This window comes from Eleutherodactylus coqui, chromosome 7 (assembly GCF_035609145.1).
Source record: "Eleutherodactylus coqui strain aEleCoq1 chromosome 7, aEleCoq1.hap1, whole genome shotgun sequence".
Taxonomy (NCBI): domain Eukaryota; kingdom Metazoa; phylum Chordata; class Amphibia; order Anura; family Eleutherodactylidae; genus Eleutherodactylus; species Eleutherodactylus coqui.
This window is the reverse complement of record NC_089843.1, coordinates 120320142-120333375: the sequence shown is the minus strand read 5'-3', so window position 1 is coordinate 120333375 and position 13234 is coordinate 120320142.

Below are 13234 nucleotides of genomic sequence, written 5' to 3'. Positions count from 1 at the left end.
AAAGGGAGGAGGCCGACCTGCGCAAATAAACAACAAGAAGAAAACTGTGATGGAATTGCTTTTTTCAACGGAAAAGTAAAAAAAGTTATGGGTCTCAGAAAATAGCAACGCAAAGCAACTTTTAAACATCATTTCTCTTTTATTTTATTAAAGTAGTAAAGCAAAACAACATTTATATAAAAACATGTAACTTTGCACAGTTAACTCTATAAAATAAAAAACCCCAAAACAATTCCATTGCACCACACAGTTTTTTTTTTAATTTCTCAATACTAATATTTTACATGGTGCCATAGAAAAATCACACTCATTCAACAAAAAAAGAGGCCCTCTAAGGCTATGTTGATAAAAAAAAAAACTTTATGCCATTTAGAAGGCTCGGATGAAAAATGACAACAAAAAAGCAAACACTGGCAGAATCTGCCCTCAAACTACAAAAAAAAAAAAAAAAAAATATATATATATATATATATATATATATACTCTCCGTTCGTTTCTGGTATCAGATATTTTATAAAGTTCTAAGTTTGCCATATTAGATTGTTGCATACGTTATGTATCTACCTGTGGCTTTCTGTAAATGTAAAAGTAAACTAAAAACTGGAGACTCTTGTATATTGCAAGAAAATTGATAGCGCAGCAATGGCTGGATGAGTCCCACCCTACATTGAAAGAATTCAAGGATAAAGTCAACCGACTTTTACCATGGGAGAAAGGGATATACTTTAAATGTAAAGCAGGTCACAAATACGGTAAGATTTGGTCCAAATGGTTGAATCCATTTGGCTTGGCACAACTGAACTTGCTTATTAGGTAAACTGAGTGTACAAGGGAAATGATACGTAGGGTATATCCTAGTCACAAGAGAGAGCAAAGTAGTGACCAATGAGATAATCATAGGGTATGTATCTAAATATATTTGGTTGACGGTTCCTAACCTTTGCTATTGTATTTATACATTATATATTGTGATATAAAATTGTTGTACATGTATGGGGTGTTATGTCCACTGGGCGCACTAAAGCACCACTCCACAGGTGGGAGACAAACATGTCCATTTAAAACCACAAACACACACATATAGTATTTGCACGGACCAATTGCCTCTCTAGGAAAGAGAATGGATAACTGTCCCTCACTGATCAGGGAAAGAGGAGTCATCGTCTCGATAAAGGCGGCCCCATTGTCTTCTTCTAGTGACCTGGCGATTCCTGATCAGGGAGCTGGAGAGATGCACTAAACAGACACACAGGACATGACACTGTACTGGCACATCAAACACAGAACAGGAATGGACATACGGAACATGTCTGGCAACCAGCACAGACATATCAAACACGTCGCTGTTCACATCAAACGTAGAACAGATGCATAAACAGGAACCCCACCCAGAGCTCACATGCATACAGATGAAATACCACAAGTCTAAGTGTCCTCACACCAGGGGGATAGACAGTCAGCCACCGTGCTGACATAGGGAACTGAGTCAGACCTCAACCATCCGACACACAAACGAGACATAAGATGTCTGGAGGCCGCACCTGTCAGGGGAAGGGAAGAGGGGGGCTGCAAATGCTACAGACAAGGACTACAGGTGTCCAAATCGTCTTTAGGGAAGCAGTGAGACACTGACAGACAGACATGCAAACACAGCTCTGAGTGGGCATAAGACAGTGATATCCAAGCAGTAAAATGACCAGCATCAACTACTGAGAGATGCTGGTTTTTATGTTCTGCAGACTAAAGGGGATTGGCTGGTGGAGAATATAACACCCAGACAGTTTAATTAACTCCTATCTCTGAAAGGTGTGCTCAAGGAAACCTGTAGAACAACAGGTCCCAGATGCATAACCTAACATGAGGATAGGTAAAGTATGTTTTTCTCTGAAGTTTGGATTGAGCCCATTGAAAGTACAGCTGACTGCACTCAAAGGGACAAAGTTAAAGAGACAAATACAAATCAGAACTCCAAAGTGTATTTCTTATTTAATGTAAAAAAAATTCAATGGACTACTTTTCCTGCTGTTTAGTCAGGATGCTGGACGATCTATACAATTGTATATTTGATAAAATATTTAATATAAAAAAACCCTAACTACTACAAAAAATTCCTCTTCTGCCTCCATCTCCTTCAACCACCTTTCAACACCCTCTACATCAACACTGATATCTCAAAAACCCGGATTCCATACAGCTCTGCACAAGTGAAATGGCATCATGCTATGCTAAAACGAATCTGTCTAGGTGAAAAAAGAAAGACCACTGAGGAGCTGTTGATGACTCTGCAGGCCCAGGCTGACACATGGCTTACCCTGCAGAAGCCGCAGCCCAGCAAGGTCATGTGTGACAATGGGGCTAACCCGCTAGCAGTCATTTGCCTTGGAAATCTTACACACATACCTTGCCTGGCCCACATGATGAACCTGGTAGTCCCCCCAAAAAACTAAAATATATAAAAAGCACAAAAGAGAGCTATAGATCTAATGTTTCTATGATTAGCCCTCAAGGTAGCAGTGTTGCTGCTGTTCTTCTCCTACTTCCACAATGTTTCGTCCTCCTCCTTCCCCTTCATCTGGTATAATTTTTCTGTTGAATATTAAATTTATTGTACCAAAGGCACCATGCCTGCTGTATTCCTTGGCATAATGTTTGGTCTAGTAGGCCCTGTGCTGGCCTTCCTTTGTTTTCAGTGACACCCCTGTGCTCTGAGTGAACAGTGATGAGCAATTATTGGAATAATACCACACCTCTGTACACTATTTTTACCAATTTTGTTTTTCTGAGAACAGCATTCCCCACATGTGTGGCTTTATTTCCAAGCATTATAGAGCCATGTAACTGCAATAAGTGCCTTCTGGAGTGAATCAGGATGTTCCGATTATTTTTGGAAAATTGGATCGATCGCTCTGGACTCGATTGGAGCGATTCCAATAATAAATGTTCTGTCAAGCAATAATTTTTTTAATTTTTTCGTTGACAACTAAGAGCTTTTTTTTCCTCTTTTTTGGCTGTCAGCAGATAGCTGAGCTTCCTGCCGTGCTTCCAGTGCAGTGCAATAAAAAGGTATATGCATTGAGATAAACCGCTTTAATGACCACGTAAAGACACGGCATATTGGCGGTCACTCAAGGATTAATAAGGTTTCTCATATATATGTTACAAAGCAGCAGATGATGTACATGTATTTTTGGATTTTGTTTTACCGCAACTGTAACAACCAGTGCAATAAACCAGCACATTATTTTAGCATATTGGCGAATGGCAGACAATATAATAAACGTAAAGTAAAGATAAATTTCTCCTACAGAAGTGTGACCACAAAAATAGTTATGACCACAACACCCCGTTAATATATTAATAGTGTCATCAAGTGTCACCCATAGACATACATATTGAAAAGAAATGGCTTTCCTCAATTGTTTCATTTTATATAGATGTGGTGGGAATCATACTATGCATCTGGATTAGGGAGCCTTCACACTAGCGTGTGCGTACATACGTGCATTCATTGAATGGCCCAAGAGGTGCCTGTGATTGGCTGAGCGCCTCAGCCAATTAGAAGCAGCTTTTTCAGCAGGCTGGGATTTTGTTTCCCTGCCTCCTGAAAAAACTTCAGTGCAGAACCAGGGACAGTGGAGACAGGATGTTGCTGAGCCTCAGCAGCTGAAGAAAGAAGAGTATGAATTTTTTTTTACACCAGTTTGGGTTGTTTTTCAGGGAAGGGTTTATATTTAAAGTCCTTCCCTGAAAAATAATTAAGGGGTGCCAGTAGCTGGATCCTCTACCACAGCTGTCATATGTGACAGCTGCAGTAGGGAATTCTTTATTTCCTGCAGGGATGAAGAACTCCTTTGCCGCATCTGTCGTATCTGTGACAGGTGTAGAGGGATATTCTTTGTTCCCTGCGGGGATGAAGAAAATATCTGCCGCATATGGCAGATGTGTTCTTCATCCCCATGGGGGACATGGGGCAGCAAACAGGTAAGTACATATATATATTAACACTAAAAGAAATGATTTGCAGGGAAGAGCTTAAATTTAAAGCTCTTCCCTGAAAATCACTTGAGGGGTGCCGACAGACCATTGCCTTCAATGGAGCCGCTGGCAGCAGCCGCGGCTCCATTGAAGGTAATGCGTGCAGGACCTATAATGCACGCATGTCCTATCTTTACAGGCGCACGCCTGTGAAACACGAACATGTGAGCACACCATAGGGAATTCAGTGGTTGTAATAGATTTGTGTTTTGGTGTGTATGCATGTACATAAACACGCTCGTGTGAAGGGTCCCTCACACTGAAACAGTTATTAAAAATGTAATTTTTAGAGACCAGAAGAAGGGAGCAGGACGCAGAGCTTCTGGGAGGGAGTCTAGTAGAGTTGTCCCTGAGCAGCATGCTCCATGTAAAGTACGTGAAGCAGAAAAAAAAACATCCACAAAAAGGTTTTGCATGTGTTCAACAGCATCCAAAATACACAACCTATCATGGAGACACATGCCCCTCCAGAGCCTCTACAAGCATGACAAGATGCCTAAAAATTCTCTACAAAATCCCATCTGTGAAAAAAAAATCACATTTTTCATTTTTTGGCTATCAATTATGTTTCAATTACTGTACATATCTGGGAAGTCAAAATTCTCACTGTACCCCTAGATGAGTACCTTGAAGGGTATAATTTTCTATTATTTTTTTTTTTACAATAAAAGGTCTTATTAAATTTTCAATAAGAAAACAGGGGAAACAAACAAGATGACGGTAAGAAAAATACAACTTTGGCCAATCTCGCATGAGGGATAAATTTATCAGAGGACGAATGTCCCTATAGTAGGTAAACGTTAAAGAGTATTTTATGAGCAGCCCAAAGACTCATCACTGAATGGAAAATGCAAGACTATCATCATAGAACAAGAATGTTATAAAATATTAATAAAAAAACATTGGTGACAACTTTTCAGAGCAAGTTAGTATTTCCATCTAATTTGTCAGTAGTTACTAGAATCTAAGCTACATGAAAGGCTTCAGAAGGCTAAAAGAGGTCCAATGTGCTTATTAGGGGGTGCTGCTGGGATCTATTGTTCTACATGGGTTTCTAGCCAGGCAGCTTCACAGTTGGGGGTTGATTGAGCTGGCTGGGTGTCAATTTCTCCAGCCAGCCAATGACCAATGATCTGCTGCTCATATATACCAGCTCTTCTGCTAGAGGCTGCTGGTCTTTTTCCTGTTTGTTCAGTGTGTTTGGATGTGAACAGTGTCATGTTCCTGCGTGTCTGTGCAGGGTGCCGGACATGAGGCCGGACAGTCCTGTTCAGGGTGCATGGTGTGCGGTGTTGTATGCAAATCCCTGGCGTGTTGGTGTGAGCTGCGTTCAGTCCTGCTGTGTTTCGTTTGTTATATAGGTCTAAGTAGGTCCCTAGGTTCCAGTGTGGGGCCATCCCAACAGGAATGATTGCCCCGCATGCAGGCAGGTTTCATGTGGATATTGTCTTATTACAGTAGGGACCCATGAGGCAATGAGGACCGTTAAAGTGGGCTCGCGGGCTTAAGTATCTTTGCCAAAATATGAACCAATACTTTGCATCATATCTATTTACTTGGTCTTGTTTTGGGCGTTTGTCACTCACTGTGTTATATCTCTCCGTGAGTTATGTCCACTGTTTCTGAGTTCCGCCGGAGTTTTGCCAGTTCATTAGTGTGAATGACGTAATAGTGTTACTAAATGGGTGCCTCTGATAAGTGACAATTCATTATAGGTTATAAACAAACAAAAAGGTTTGTCCAAGATCCTACTTCTTTATCAAACTTGGTCCTTCATGTGCGGAACAAAATAAAGAACTCATACTTACCTCTTCCTGCTCGTACCCCACTGGCGGTTCCAGGTCTGCCTGCTGACATATTATTTACAGGCTGCAGTCAGCCTCTGATGTCCCAGAAACCTGTTGAACTCTGTCATTGGCTGCAGCAGCCTGTTTCGGAGATGGCTCAGACTGACTGCAGCCTGTAAACATATCAGCAGAGAGACCTGAAGCCTTTGGCGAGAGATGAGCATGGAGAGGTGAGTTTGAGCTCTTTATTATGTTCTGCACATGGTGGAGCAGGTTTTATAAAGAAGCAAGATCTCAGACAACCCTTTTAAGGTGGCTTCCTTTCTTTCTATACTTTTCTTTTGCTTTGGGTGAATGATGGTTAACTTGGCCCAAGACATCACAAGGCTGTTTTAAAGTATCAGTGTACAGGGGTATGTTCACTTTAGATTTCAGCACCTTTGCCACTGCAGATTTTTGTGCAGAATATTTTTTTCTTAATGATTACACAGGTCTGCTAAAAAAAAAATTTTAAGAGGAGTTTTGGTTATTCCTCATAATCTTTATATTTTTCGGTACGCTGAATCCAAAAATGACCTCCATTTTGTTATAGGTCATCACGTTTCCTGACAATTCAGTTATCAATGTTAAAATTAATTTTTAATTACAAATTTTACATGAAAATCATTTTTGAACTGAAATGAGCCACTAAAACACACTAAAATCATTTCTTCTTCCCTGTGAGGCTCCTCTTGGTACATTTATGCTTGTGAGTAGCATCTGGAATGTCTCTCTGAAGCATCCAGGAGTAGTCTGCCATCATTGTAATGCTCCATTTTCCCTGGTATCTTCTTTCCATCTCTTTAATGTCCTGGTGGAATCGTTCACCTTGTTCTTCACTCCCAGCTCCCAAATTTTCATGAAAGTAGTCAAGGTGGGATTGGAGGAAATGCACTTTCAAACTCATCAGGCAACCTAAAGCTTAAAATGCATTCAGCATTCGTCCAACAAGCTTTTTGTAGTCAGGATATTTCTTATTGCCTAAAAATTTCTCTATGACCTCCTTAAATGTAATCCCTTCTTTTTTGAGAATCCGCCATGGTATTGACAAACTCTTGATCAGCTATAAGCCTTCTAATGTCTGGTCCGACAAACACACCTTCCTTCAGTTTTGCTTCCAAAAGGCCTGGAAACTTGGTGATCAAATATTTGAAGCATTTTCCATCTCTTGTAAGTGATGTCATCAATCCCAATTTTATATGGAGAGGTGGTAGGAGAACTTTATGTGGAGATACCAAAGTTTCTCGGAGGACATTTTTTTGACCGACCGTGAACACCCTTGGCTGTCAACTCTTCTTGGTCCAGTAATTTTGTCGGTCTTGACAGTCCCATAGACACAGAAAACAAGGGTATTTGGTATATCCAGCTTGTTGCCCGAGCAGCATGCACAAGACCTTTAAATTCCCACCCACTTGCCAACCGTGGTCTTCATATTTAAGTTTACAAAGAACCAATTATAAGTTCTCGTAGGTTTCCTTCAAATGTATGAAATGACCTACAGGGATGGAAGCGTAAAAACCGCCGTTGTGGAGCAAAACTGCTTTGAGACTTTTTTTTGAAGAATCTATGAAAAGTCGCCATTGCGTTGAATCATATTGGATTTTGAATTGACCCATCAAACCTTCCACATCGATCCATTAAACCAACTTGTCTTCCTTGGCAAAGTAAGGAACTCTTGGCAATAATAAATACCTGCTTTTGAGCCTTGAGCTGAGTAAATCAGCTGCATTTTTGGGAAGATTCAAGTCTCTTACCAAATCATTCATCTCCTCCTGGGAAAAAAAGTTTGGTCTTGTATCATCTTCAAAGTCAGAACTTGATTCGTCATGTGGTTTAGATTTGACTCTACTCTCATCGGATCTAGGTATTTTTTCCAAGCTAGCAGGGGGCTTGGGTGCTGGTATATCTGTGCCATGGAGGATGGAACAAATTGCTTAGTGAAGATCGGGGTATGGAATGCTTCCATTTGGAATTATACCCTTTCACATCGCATGAACAAAAGTAACAGTCGTCACTATGGTTCTTTTACTCTCACCATACCATAGGAATCCCATAATGGAAAGCTTTTTTCTTACCCTTGAATCAATTTCAGGAGCCTCAACACATCGTTTGCACACTTTATGAGGTGCCCAAACTTTATTTTGATCTCCAAGTTTTAGTCCGAAGTATGCAGAGAGACGGCACCACTGGCAGCAGCAGCAGACACTGAGCGGGGGAGCGAGCTGACACGAAGAGATTGTGGGCATTACTCCCTCTCTTTACATTTGTCAGCGGCCACAGCAGCAGAGAGACGGCACCACTGGCAGTTGCAGCAGACACTGAGCAGGGGAGCGAGCTGTCATTGGCCACAGAATCAGAGAGCCGGGATCAGAGACAGAGCTGAGAGGTGGTACAGACACGTCTGCAGAGGGAGCTGTGAGGGAGCAGATTGTGAGTTTAGATGCGCAAGGGCACAAGGGCCTCGCCAGGGGAGATGGGAGAGCACAGCCTCACAGCAGGGGGATTCCTAGAGCAGCTGCAGAATCACACTGTCAGCGCAGGTGCCGCCTAGCGGTTTGCAACGAGGAGTAGGAAGGGGGATGGCTCCTCCGGGGAGAGTGATTCCTGTGGCGTGCTAGGACCTTGCTTATGACAGCCAATCAGCTCCTGGGGGTGTCACGGCCCTGTCAAGCATCCTGTATCTTGTCTCCACCCATACTTCTGGTGGTGTCAAGATAAATAGTACCACAGGCGAGAACCAAAAAAAAAAAACTGAATCAACCCCGTGCATGTCAGAGCCTGCGCGGTCAACTTGCAACATGTTGATGCTGGTTTCCATTAGCTCACTCTGGAAGTTCTTTTCTTTGAAAGTTATGTTTTTTTGGCATTGCATATCTTAAATGCACTAATCTGAATTAATTAATAGTAATTTTGACTTTAAATTTAGTTAAAAACTCTAAGATAAAAGAAAATACCAAAAATTGAGAAAAAATTGCTAAATTTGAAGAGAATTTTGCATTTTGTGGTAAATCCGGACGTCTGGGATTTTTTTCATTTTTTTTTGTTTTCAGCACACCAAAATACATGGAAATTAGTTGAGAATAGTCAAACGGCTTTTTAGTCGCAGATCTGTGTTATGAAATGTGGTATGGGTGCAGCTAGGGGAGAATATAGCATTGATGAAGGCACAATATGGCAGGAACAAAGTATGTACATGAAACTTAACTAATATTCATTGATTTTGATAATGTTAGTGAACCAGATATAAAGCATACAAGTGAATTATTGTATAGTACCCATCACATGCTCTGCCAAACCTTTCTGAAGCTGAATCCATATCAGAGATCTGGATGAGTTTTTACAGACCCCATTCAAATACATGGGATGGATTTCTGATGCAGAAATCTTCTGTAGCATAAAGGTAAATTCACACTTAATGGTTGTGCTGCAGACAGATGCACAGCTACAAATCCGCACCAATTTATGCTAATTTTATTGTGGATTTTCCTTTTTGCAGATTGCTGAAATTTTAACATAAAAAATAGTATACTCAATCCCACAGTGATGCTTGCCTTCTACTCTGCCAGTCTCTGTACGGTGGCCGCCAGTGATGATGTGTTGATGCAAAACCACTGCACTGTGATTGGCTGCATCAGTCATGTGTCAGCATGGCATGTCATTGCTTGAGTCTAGTATACAGTGACTGGTGGGGGACCAGGCAAGAGTCCTTACAGAAGTGCCAGGGGGGAAGGTAAAGTGAGTACACTGTTGTTTTTTATGTTGTACGTTTTTCTGCACCTGTGGACTTTGCTGTGGATCCCCAAGTAATCTATAGCAAAATCTACAACTGTAGGATTCGACTGTGGATTGAATTTAATGGGGAAAATCCATAATAGATCAATGCTCTTTCCAAAATAGAAATTGACATACTTCAGATTTTAAAAAGCTGCGCAGCAGGTCAATTTCTGTGCAGCTGTGGATTTGCACAAAATAATGTGCTGCATTTCCATCCTGTGTTAAGGCCCATTTACATGCAAAGACAATCTTTCAAACGATTGAAAGATTGACAGTTTTAGCGATCATTTTGCATAAAGTGTTAATGGGCACTAATGTCTATTAACACTTTATCAGCTTCATTTGTGTGTAAAAGGGCCTCTGGGAGCTGTTTGCAGAGCACAGCATATGGTCTGAGTTCTGCACACTGCTCCATTGTTCTCGCACGTGCTGTCGACGGAATACAATGTTATCTCTCTCTGGCTGAATGATGGATTTTAGGCTCACCTTAAAATCATCATTCAGCCGAAGAGAGAATGATGGCAGCGTTTACACACAATGATTATTGCTCATATGCCATTGTTTGAATGAATTTTGAGCAATATTCATTGCTTGTTAATGGGCCTTTAATTCATCTTAAATCTACCACATTTGAACTATAGTGACCTTAGACAAATAGGCCAGTTTCCCATGAGCATATTACGGCCACACTTCTGCATCTGTAATATGGACGTGCTTCCAGGACCGACCGCAGGACTTCTTTACCCGAACTCAGAACATTATAGGAACCAATGATACTCCGAGTTCAGATCAGTAAACCCCATGGTCAGGCCAGGATACACGTCTGTTTGACGGACGCAAAAATGTGTCTGTAATACATTTATGTGAAGTTGGCCTTAAGGTATTGCACCCAAAGTATTTTGGGCCTTTTTTGCATGTTTTATAAAAAATGTTCAGAACACAACCATAAAAGCCACTAGAGACAGCAGATGTTATCACACCGTATAAAATGTGTTGAAATAGGCAACAAAGGGCGGCCATATGAAACTGCTAGTTAAAAGCTGCTGTTGACAAACACATACATTAATGTGTTTCTAATAACAATGCACAAATCCAGCCGGCCAGGCAAGCAAGTTTTTAGCTGCAATTAATCAAAACATAGTTATTAGATAGTACAAAGATAAACACAGGGGGACTCTAGGTTATTCAGTCATGCTCTAAAATCTAGTGGTAAATTTATGTAATCCCATTATTAAAAAATGAACAAAAACAATGAAAACAATAAATCGATAGACAACTAGTTTCCTTGAATAATTTATGATTGACTGGAACTCATATACTTTCATTTAGCACCCAGTGGTGTGTAATTCCTGCTTCTGAAGGAACTATTAAAATAGTTTAAAAATAGAATCTAAGACGCATTCACACCTGTATGTGTAAATAAGGCTGCAGTACAGCCGAAAAACCTGTTCTATATTAGTTTCTCAGGCCATATCTCCCCAAGCAGCACTAAAGACAGGAAATCAGATAAAGTATACTGTGTTTTGAAAAATACACACTGCATTTCCTGTTATCTGTCTTGTTATCTTGGTTACTAGAGACAGATATCACTTGACAACAGGATAGCAAATTAGAAGGTAGACCCCTAGTGGCTAGCACGTTAGGCTGGGTTCACACTTGACTGAAATCCCACGGAATCTTGTGGAATGACCGCATGGAAATACCACGAGATTTCCACCAGAGAAATGCAGCTTCAAAACCTGCGGCCTTTCACCGCGGATTTTGGAGAGGCTTCGCCACCTGCATTCCGCCATCTCTCCCTATAGAGGAGAGGTCACAGCAGAAACAGGGAAAGAATTGACATGCCGCAAAGGCATACAAGGTGATTTGGTATCCCCATACCACCAAGAACTTGCACAGTTTATTATGATCCACACAAAGGCTTTAGAATAATCAACAAAACAGAAAACGATGATTTTCTGAAATTCCCTGCCTGCCTCCATTGTCCATCAGATATTGGCAATTTGGTCTCTAGTTCCTCTGCCTTTTCTGAACCCAGCTTGTACATCTGGCAACTCTTGCTCCATGAATTACTGGAGTCTACCTTGCAGGATGCTATTATAGGATAACATGATAATTATGTAACTATATGTATATAAATAAAATGTTATAATCTTTGAACATTCACCTCCCCGCTACTGTATCTTCATTGTACTCAACACTTCAAAGTTATAAATATAACTGGAACAGTTTCCACTTAGGTTCAATGCATGAAAAATTTGCCATTGGGAACAGCATGAATTTTCCTAGAGGAGAAAAAGGTTGTCTCGTTATGAGCACATGACACCTTCAAGGAGCACTGTAAATATTGTTTAAATATAATGAGCATCTACACAGCTAGGGAAATTACACAAACAATGGGGATTCTTTATTTGCACTACAATGGAAGGCAGTGGGCATTGTCTCCCACTGATATTATTATAAGATGCAACTCAGCAGGAACATTGCAAGATAAAATATGCTATTGGAATAGTACAATGTGTCTTAATAATATTCCCTGCCTGCAAATTCAGTTTGAAATAACTATTTAGGTAAATAAAAAAGTCATATTTAATAGTTTTCTCTGAGCTTCTTAAGATGTCCTGTACATCCAAATACCAATGCCGGGGGTTGAGAATAATCGGAAGCTTCTACGAAGGTGACAAGAAGAGTTCACAGATCACAGTCAACAAGGGCAGCAGTTGTCTCTAGGGGTGGGTGCTACAGGCTCAGAGCTGGCTGAAACCACTATCATTAAACAGGTGAGGGGGCTTATGACTGTACCAGTAATCCTGGATTGCCCCATTGAACTAGAAAAATGTTTCACATTAGGTAAGCAGGAAGCATTTGGGAAGAAACCATATGCCCTAGCTTGTGAACTGGCTCCTGAGTATAAGGTACGTAATACATTGATTTGTTCATCTGACCCAGACATGATTAAAGTCTTTTTCCAAGGAATGTCATATCCTGCAGTACATTCAATAAGTGATTTTACCTTTTAGACATGCACTTAGTAGCAATCGTTTTAAGCTTTGCATAAGGTAAACCTTCTGCTTGGGCACTGAAAAAATGCTAGTGGCAAATTAAACAGTATGTACTTTACGGAGGTATAGCAATAGTGGTTGCAATTGCACCAAAGCCCATAAACTAGTTTGGTTAAATAGTTTGGTAAGCCTGTTTAATTGATTAATCAGTCCCCTGTTTCCCTGAAAATAAGACAGTGTCTTATATTAATTTTTGCACGCAAAGATGTGCTAGGTCTTATTTTCAGGGGATGTCTTATTTTTCCATGAAAAAGAATTCACATTTATTGTTGAACAAAAAAATTGAACATTTCATTATATACTGTACAGTAGTTATCACAAACCAGCATAACCAGACAAACTGTGAAAAAAACCCTAAAGAATCAAAGTGACACACTGGTTGCCTGACTCACACACAGGGCCACAAAAAATAAGGACTTTTAATGTACCTGGCTCCCACACACTGTCTGGAGACTGTAACGATCACCCACAGCAGTTCCTGGACCACTTGCACAGCAGGGACGGTATTGCAGCTTCCAGCCACTAGGGGGAGCTCAT